This window comes from Protomyctophum bolini (genome assembly GCF_963924005.1).
Source record: "Protomyctophum bolini genome assembly, chromosome: 23".
In the NCBI taxonomy this organism is placed as follows: Eukaryota; Metazoa; Chordata; class Actinopteri; order Myctophiformes; family Myctophidae; genus Protomyctophum; species Protomyctophum bolini.
The window spans coordinates 28,741,798-28,751,797 of record NC_137884.1 but is presented as its reverse complement, the minus strand read 5'-3'; positions in this window follow the sequence as shown (position 1 = coordinate 28,751,797).

The window sequence follows — 10,000 nt, the reverse complement described above, 5'->3', positions numbered from 1 at the left end:
TGGGGGGGGGGGGGGGGGGGGGGGGGGGGGGTTGGCGCGCGCCCGCGACTATTTGTATCAATCCATAATCTTTCTGATCCCCCCCCCCCCTCTCTCTCTCGTTGTCATACAATGTAAATGGCAACGCATCGCACTATCTAAAGCGCGCACGCACATGCACAGTTGCACACATGTCGGGCACGCGGGTTTATTTATCAGTATATAGGCCTGTAAGATATATATATATATATTTATATATAGGTCTTCTTGGCTATATATAAAGAAAGATGATATATTTATAGCTAGAAGAAATTAATCAGACCGAGGCGGGGGGGGGGGTTAATGCTTTTATATATTTATTTATGTATTTATTTATTTTTCTCCAAACCTGCTGCATGCAATATATATAAAAGCCCCATCCCTATAATAATAATAAGAGGAGAAACAGCGCCCCACGAGGGATATAAATAGAATGTGCCGAGCAGTCATCTATCTGTCAGCTATAGGGGAGGGGGGGGGGGGGGGGGGGGGCAGTGCGCTATACCACGGCGCGAGGTGTAATTCCTGGTTTCGTATCGCCAATCAATTATCCACCCCTTTGTGCTTCAGTCCAGCCCCCTCCTCCCCCTCCCATATCTGCAGCATTCTGCCTCCCAGCATAATTCATTAAATATAATATTCAGCTTTTAAGATGTGGAGAGATCAAGTGACATGTGTTGCCACTATATCCCCCCCCCCCACGACCCCCCGACCCCACGACCCCCCGACCCCCCCGTCCGTCCTATATAAGTAATAATAATAATAATAACGAGTAAGACGCGCAAACGCGGGAAGCGAACGCAGCTCGTACATATTTGGGTTTTTGGACGTATAGCTGCTTACTCCTTATATGGTGCCCCTTTTGTGCCCATATATGGAGCTGAGTGGACCTGGCCCCTTTTGTGCCCATATATGGAGCTGAGTGATTGCTGATGCAACACACTCCATATTTGGATAGCGGGACAGACAGACACACAGACAGACAGACAGACACACAGACAGACAGACACACAGACAGACATGATCTGCTAGGTCTCATAGTAAGTGCTCACTGCGTTCGCAATAATGGATTTTATTCATAATGCACTTTACATTCCTCTGAATCTCAAAGTGCTACAGTATACACAGACACGAAACAAGACAGGAACGCCCAGAAACGTCACATCCGGTCTTTTTTACCCTGGGCAGAATTTTCTATGGCTGCCAATAATGCAACTTTTTCCAATCCTTAATCCCATACGGACAAACATCTATGCCGATAATATCTAACTTGCGGAGGTATACAGCGTGCCTTATTGTCCACGGGGCAACAGATCTTTCAACGTATGGCATTGCAAAATACGTTTGATAATCGCTATACTAGTCTGCGCATATATTGTTTTGGGAAATGCCGCAAATTGCACTGCAGTGAACGAGAGCAAATCACAACTTATAGAAATAAAACGTCTGGGTTTCCGAGGCTATGGGGTTGGTGACTCCGCCCTGAATACGCGTTTTCGTGTCGATGTATGGGCATTAGGCAAAAAATATGAAACGATTGGTAAAATACAGAAAAATAATAAACATTATACACGATTAAAAGCACACAGTTTATAGCATAACAAAAACTGTGTTATTGGTCAGGGAATATAAATCAGTGGGTTTGTGGGGTGAAGGCCTTATTGAAAAGGTACAGGTCTTTATAGTCTTCTCTTGAAGCAGTCCATTAATAATAATAATAATATATACAATTTATATAGCGCTTTTCTGGGTACCCAAAGTCGCTTTACAGAAAGAGGTACAGACATATTTATTAGAAAACTATATAAAAAGGTTTAAAAGGTTAAAAACTAGAAATCAAAATCAAAAGAGGGACAAAAGAGTTCCAGAGAGAAGGGGCAGCCACTGCTTTGACTGTATAGCGCTCTCAGTTGTGCGGTGAGGGCATTCCACAGTTCAGGGGCAGCTGTGCAGAAGGCCCTGTCTGTCACCCCATGGTACGCAGCTGGTTGTGCTGTTCAGAAGGCCCTGTCTGTCACCCCATGGTACGCAGCTGGTTGTGCTGTTCAGAAGGCCCTGTCTGTCACCCCATGGTACACAAGCTGGTTGGCCTGTGCAGAAGGCCCTGTCTGTCACCCCATGGTACGCAGCTGGTTGTGCTGTTCAGAAGGCCCTGTCTGTCACCCCATGGTACACAGCAGGTTGTCCTGTGCAGAAGGCCCTGTCTGTCACCCATGGTACACAGCTGGTTGTCCTGTTCAGAAGGCCCTGTCTGTCACCCATGGTACACAGCAGGTTGTCCTGTTCAGAAGGCCCTGTCTGTCACACCATGGTACACAGCTGGTTGGCCTGTTCAGAAGGCCCTGTCTGTCACCCCATGGTACGCAGCAGGTTGTCCTGTTCAGAAGGCCCTGTCTGTCACCCCATGGTACACAGCTGGTTGTCCTGGTCAGAAGGCCCTGTCTGTCACCCCATGGTACACAGCTGGTTGGCCTGTTCAGAAGGCCCTGTCTGTCACCCCATGGTACACAGCAGGTTGTCCTGTTCAGAAGGCCCTGTCTGTCACCCATGGTATACACAGCTGGTTGTCCTGTTCAGAAGGCCCTGTCTGTCACCCCATGGTACGCAGCAGGTTGTCCTGTTCAGAAGGCCCTGTCTGTCACCCCATGGTACGCAGGTTGTCCTGTTCAGAAGGCCCTGTCTGTCACCCCATGGTACACAGCAGGTTGTCCTGTTCAGAAGGCCCTGTCTGTCACCCCATGGTACACAGCAGGTTGTCCTGTTCAGAAGGCCCTGTCTGTCACCCCATGGTACGCAGGTTGTCCTGTTCAGAAGGCCCTGTCTGTCACCCCATGGTACGCAGGTTGTCCTGTTCAGAAGGCCCTGTCTGTCACCCCATGGTACGCAGCAGGTTGTCCTGTTCAGAAGGCCCTGTCTGTCACCCCATGGTACGCAGCAGGTTGTCCTGTTCAGAAGGCCCTGTCTGTCACCCCATGGTACACAGCAGGTTGTCCTGTTCAGAAGGCCCTGTCTGTCACCCCATGGTACACAGCAGGTTGTCCTGTTCAGAAGGCCCTGTCTGTCACCCCATGGTACACAGCAGGTTGTCCTGTTCAGAAGGCCCTGTCTGTCACCCCATGGTACGCAGGTTGTCCTGTTCAGAAGGCCCTGTCTGTCACCCCATGGTACGCAGGTTGTCCTGTTCAGAAGGCCCTGTCTGTCACCCCATGGTACGCAGGTTGTCCTGTTCAGAAGGCCCTGTCTGTCACCCCATGGTACACAGCAGGTTGTCCTGTTCAGAAGGCCCTGTCTGTCAACCCATGGTACACAGCTGGTTGTCCTGTTCAGAAGGCCCTGTCTGTCACCCCATGGTACACAACAGGTTGTCCTGTTCAGAAGGCCCTGTCTGTCACCCCATGGTACGCAGCAGGTTGTCCTGTTCAGAAGGCCCCGTCTGTCCCCCCATGGTACGCAGCAGGTTGTCCTGTTCAGAAGGCCCTGTCTGTCACCCCATGGTACACAGCTGGTTGTCCTGTTCAGAAGGCCCTGTCTGTCACCCCATGGTACACAGCAGGTTGTCCTGTTCAGAAGGCCCTGTCTGTCACCCCATGGTACACAGCTGGTTGTCCTGTGCAGAAGGCCCTGTCTGTCACCCCATGGTACACAGCTGGTTGGCCTGTTCAGAAGGCCCTGTCTGTCACCCATGGTACACAGCTGGTTGTCCTGTTCAGAAGGCCCTGTCTGTCACCCCATGGTACACAGCAGGTTGTCCTGTTCAGAAGGCCCTGTCTGTCCCCCCATGGTACGCAGCAGGTTGTCCTGTTCAGAAGGCCCTGTCTGTCACCCCATGATACGGAGCTGGTTGTCCTGTGCAGAAGGCCCTGTCTGTCATCCATGGTACACAGCTGTTTGTCCTGTTCAGAAGGCCCTGTCTGTCACCCCATGGTACACAGCAGGTTGTCCTGTTCAGAAGGCCCTGTCTGTCACCTCATGGTACGCAGGTTGGCCGTGACGGGGTTGAGGCAGTATGTTGTGTTTGATGAGCGGAGGGTTTCGGGTCGAGGGTTTCAGGGAGACTCATTCTTTGAGGTATAGAGGGGGGGCGTTTCCAGACGTTTAAAGACACAGACACAAATATCCCTGCTTATCGTGCAGGACAGTTCTGGACAAAACTCTTGTTTTCTCAGAACTTCTTTTTGCTTGCTGTCCAAAATGTTAATTTAACGCTTTTAAATCCATAATATTGAAATAATCGGTGGCATGTTTTTATTTGTCATCAATAAAACGGACTCCCAGCTCTCTTTTGAAATATGTAGGCTACTCTTTCACTTTATGTGTGAAAGAGGTGTTTCTCACCTTTTTGACATATAGGGGAGATAGTTTTGTTGCTGAGCTTCACGGCGTCTCCATTCAGCTAAATAGTAACGGCAGCGGGAGGGAGAGCAGGGGGTAAACACAGCCAACGGCTGCCTTCTCTGCTTGGCTTGTTTCCTTATAATCACTTATGGAGCTGCTACACCATGCAACCCCCCCCCCCCCTTTGCATGTAGTAATTTAAATATGGAGTGCCACAATTTTTGTATTTTTCCAGTTTTTCATGTGTCTATGAGGTGACAGTATACTTCATTAGACACCCTGGAGTCTACTGTATGTGTCTATGAGGTGACAGTATACTTCATTGACACCCTGGAGTCTACTGTATGTGTCTATGAGGTGACAGTACTTCATTAGACACCCTGGAGTCTACTGTATGTGTCTATGAGGTGACAGTACTTCATTAGACACCCTGGAGTTGTTTTTATGTGCAATGGTGTATTAACTTTGTATTTAGGGGTTCTTCCTGGAGGCTGAACCCTTGACAGTCAAACGGGCCAATGAAATAAACAGTAATATAGTGACACCACACTATCAGCCCCTCCCCTAACCCCTCCCCCTTTATCATACAACTACAGCTGTGGGTGCGGCTTCAGTTCAGGTGGATCACCACCCATCACCACCCCCCACCAGGCAAACCAGGCATACTTAATGAACTGGTGGGCGTGTCCACGTAAAAGCATGATTCTAACAAATACTGTACTCTTTTTGGAAAAAGTTCATCCCCCTTATATTGTAATAATACCTGATGATCATGTTTGAGAGTAAAAAAAAAAAGGTGGCACTCCATCTTTAAGTGTAGCAGGGGAGCCTTGGGAACTTCCAGATGTCCCTCTTTGCGTGGGACAGTCCCTCATTTCCAAGACTTTTCAGGAGTCCCACAAATTGAGACCCTAATAGTTATATAGTCACCTAATATTTGGCCTTCGGTTGTAAAGATCTCTCATTGTCTTTTCCTGCAAAGATGTGTTTTTAAGCCTGTTAAAATACCATAAAAATAAAGCATTATTTTTTTTAAACAAAATGTGAGACAACAGAGGAGTTTATAAATGATAGCCAATAATAATAATAATAATAATAATAATAAAACTTTATTTGTATAGCACCTTTCATGACATGAAATGCAGCTCAAAGTGCTTTACAGAACAATGGAGAATAAAAGAAAAGCAAGGCAACGACATTAAAAAACAAGCAGTAATGCAATACAGTGAGGACATGAATAACAAAAATAAATAAAAGATCAATTAAAAGCAATGTTGTAGAAGTGGGTCTTGAGCTGAGCTTTAAAAATGTCTACAGAGGCTGCCTGACGAAGGTACAGTGGGAGCTTGTTCCATGCCGACGGCCCGTAGAAGCAAAAAGCTGCTTCCCCGTATTTGTTAGTTGCCATTTTTTTAGGCAAAGCGAGCAGGTCAGCAGTGGAAGACCTTAGGGGGCGGTTTGAGACATATTTAGGCAGGCAGTCATGAAGGTAGGAAGGTGCGAGACCATTGAGAGCTTTATAGACAATTATAGGCCTTTGGTCGAATATGACATCAAGGCATCACTCTAAAAAAAAAAAAAGGTCACTCTATTCGGAAGCCTAATATCTCTCTTGGTCAAGGCGGTATTCCCCTTTTGTTGATCGGTAGTTTCCCTTTCCCCACATGGAGGCCCGGTTTCCAATCCAAGTATAGCAGTTACACCGTTGGGCATTTTAGCTTGAGAAACTTTTTAATGAGTCCATTTTGACAGCTCTATCATTTTTATTCACCGCGTTCCTTTCTGGTTGTTCTCTATTTTAGGTGAAAATGGTTAGAAATATTATTCAGGTACATTTATGTCTGTCTGTCTGAGAAAAAAGAAAAAGTACTATGTTTGCAAAAACAAGGCAAAAGAAAATAAAACAAGATGATAATGATTCTGATGAAGTCAGTCTTATAGCGACAGCCAATCTGAGATTGTGACTTAACATATAATGTCCAAAATATTCATACAAATATTCTTCTATTCTTTTACTTCCTTGGCCTACTAGCATTGTGAACCAGACATTGGGTGCCAATCTACAAGCTCACCGTGTTGCGTTGCAGTGCGGTTGTTGTGAGCATGTACTGTATAGATCAGCTACTGTGTTTTATAATGAAAATGTTATCCTGTAATGGCAATGGGGACACCAGATTGAAAGTGGTTAATTTCACTATTATTTCACCAGTTTGTCCAATGAGAAGAATGACTATTCAGATATAGGTTTCACTCTCTAGTCTCTCTCAATTTACAGTTTATACAGTTGTATAATGTGGCACTAAATCTACCTAAGAACACATGGGGTCTTTGGCACACCATATTTCCAATTGGGGTCTGCGGCCTATAATGCATATCAATTTAGTGGTGCTGGACATAGAAATGTTCAAATCTGTCCTCGCCAACAAAGTTAGGCACAGTACGTTTTACTCAGGTTAAGTTTAGGAATAAGGTTAGGTGTTGACATAGCTTCACTGAGGTTAGGTTTAGGCATAGTTTTACTCAGGTTAAGTTTAGGAATAAGGTTAGGTTTAGGCATATAGTTTTACTGAGGTTAAGTTTAGGAATAAGGTTAGGTTTAGGCATATAGTTTTACTGAGGTTAAGTTTAGGAATAAGGTTAGGTTTAGGCATAGTTTTACTCAGGTTAAGTTTAGGAATAAGGTTAGGTGTTGGCATAGCTTCACTGAGGTTAGGTTTAGGCATAGTTTTACTCAGGTTAAGTTTGGGAATAAGGTTAGGTGTTGACATAGCTTCACTGAGGTTGGGTTTAGGCATAGTTTATCAGGTTAAGTTTACTGTAGGAATAAGGTTAGGTGTTGACATAGCTTCACTGAGGTTAGGTTTAGGCATAGTTTTAATCAGGTTAAGTTTAGGAATAAGGTTAGGTGTTGACATAGCTTCACTGAGGTTAGGTTTAGGCATAGTTTTACTCAGGTTAAGTTTAGGAATAAGGTTAGGTGTTGACATAGCTTCACTGAGGTTAGGTTTAGGCATAGTTTTCATCAGGTTAAGTTTAGGAATAAGGTTAGGTGTTGACATAGCTTCACTGAGGTTAGGTTTAGGCATAGTTTTACTCTGGTTAAGTTTAGGAATAAGGTTAGGTGTTGACATAGCTTCACTGAGGTTAGGTTTAGGCATAGTTTTCATCAGGTTAAGTTTAGGAATAAGGTTAGGTGTTGACATAGCTTCACTGAGGTTAGGTTTAGGCATAGTTTTACTCAGGTTAAGTTTAGGAATAAGGTTAGGTGTTGACATAGCTTCACTGAGGTTAGGTTTAGGCATAGTTTTCATCAGGTTAAGTTTAGGAATAAGGTTAGGTGTTGACATAGCTTCACTGAGGTTAGGTTTAGGCATAGTTTTACTCAGGTTAAGTTTAGGAATAAGGTTAGGTGTTGACATAGCTTCACTGAGGTTAGGTTTAGGCATGGTTTTACTCAGGTTAAGTTTAGGAATAAGGTTAGGTGTTGACATAGCTTCACTGAGGTTAGGTTTAGGCATGGTTTTACTCAGGTTAAGTTTAGGAATAAGGTTAGGTGTTGACATAGCTTCACTGAGGTTAGGTTTAGGCATAGTTTTCATCAGGTTAAGTTTAGGAATAAGGTTAGGTGTTGACATAGCTTCACTGAGGTTAGGTTTAGGCATAGTTTTACTCAGGTTAAGTTTAGGAATAAGGTTAGGTGTTGACATAGCTTCACTGAGGTTAGGTTTAGGCATAGTTTTACTCAGGTTAAGTTTAGGAATAAGGTTAGGTGTTGACATAGCTTCACTGAGGTTAGGTTTAGGCATGGTTTTACTCAGGTTAAGTTTAGGAATAAGGTTAGGTGTTGACATAGCTTCACTGAGGTTAGGTTTAGGCATGGTTTTACTCAGGTTAAGTTTAGGAATAAGGTTAGGTGTTGACATAGCTTCACTGAGGTTAGGTTTAGGCATAGTTTTCATCAGGTTAAGTTTAGGAATAAGGTTAGGTGTTGACATAGCTTCACTGAGGTTAGGTTTAGGCATAGTTTTACTCAGGTTAAGTTTAGGAATAAGGTTAGGTGTTGACATAGCTTCACTGAGGTTAGGTTTAGGCATAGTTTTACTCAGGTTAAGTTTAGGAATAAGGTTAGGTGTTGACATAGCTTCACTGAGGTTAGGTTTAGGCATAGTTTTACTCAGGTTAAGTTTAGGAATAAGGTTAGGTGTTGACATAGCTTCACTGAGGTTGGGTTTAGGCATAGTTTTACTGAGGTTATACCTTTAGGAATAAGGTTAATTTTAGGTTAAGTTTTACTGAGGTTACCTTTAGGAATACCTGGTGGTGACGATACCGCTCAAAGGCTGCCAGTTTGGACTCGGGACGAGCATTTAAAAAAATGTCTTCTAAATCATGAAAATCTTCAGAAAAACCTCATGTTTCTATATCAGTGGTTCTCAATATTTCATCTCAAGGACCCCAAAAATGACATGTATTTGGCCGCGGACCCCCATCTGAAAATATGTTGTTCCAGGGACGCCCCCAGAAGCAAAGATTTAAGTTAAAAATGTCAAAGATTTACGCCACATTTTTTTCAAAAATAGCAGACCTGTACAAGTTCATAGAGCTTGTAGATCTGCTATTTTTCAATAGCTAAAGTATAACATACTTCTTAAAACACCAAAACGGGTTCCCGTTCAGAATGGGTTTTAAGTACTGTTAGTAAGTGTGTTAATAATATAATATCCATATTATCAGACCTGCCCCATCCATTTATCCTTAATTGAATCGTTTTGTTTTTGTTCCATTCCTAAGCCAACTTCGCTGCTGCTGCTCTGACGAAACTCTGTCTATAATCAGCACAACTGATAATATTTCATAATGTCATTAATCCGTCCTCAAATCTTTTTACGGCTAGGTGCGACGTTATATGCTCATTTCAGCACGGCTGGATAGCCCTATTTCATCCAATTGCTTGCTCAGAAGAACTACCTGTATAGTAATATCAATATTTCATTCCACTTTTGTCTTTTTTTTCTTATTTTTTTGGGTGACTCCTGGTAGTACCAGTGGTTGGGAACCCCTGGTCTACACACTAAACCCAAGCGTTTAGGTTATAAACTGTTTTAAACACATATTTGTAACACTTTTTAAACGTGTCACAGTGTTTAGATTATAAACAGAAGAACATGTTTAATCCCTGTAACACTTTTTAAACACAAACGTGTTTAGTTTTTACAATCAAAGTCAGTCATATAGGTGTTTAGAATTTGAACACTAGGTGTTCTCGTGAGGTGTTTGAGTGAACTCGTGTTCTACTGTATTGTATTGTATGAATATTAATAAACATTTGGCATTTTATTATTACACACATGGTGTTTAGGTTTAAACGCGTCACATGTTCCAGGGATTTACAGTGTATAGACTATCCACCATACCAGCCTACATTAACTGTTGGTGCCATCTGCTGGACAAAAGACCAAACTACACACGGTGCTCAGCCCCCCTAACATCATCACATACTGCAGGCTGTTTGGGAAGCTCCAATAATAATATGACAAGAATATTTGGTTGATTGATTGGGAGTTTTTATTGAAAATGTACATATATACATAAGCATATATTTGTACATATCAGTCAAAAGGATCACACGCACACACACACACACACA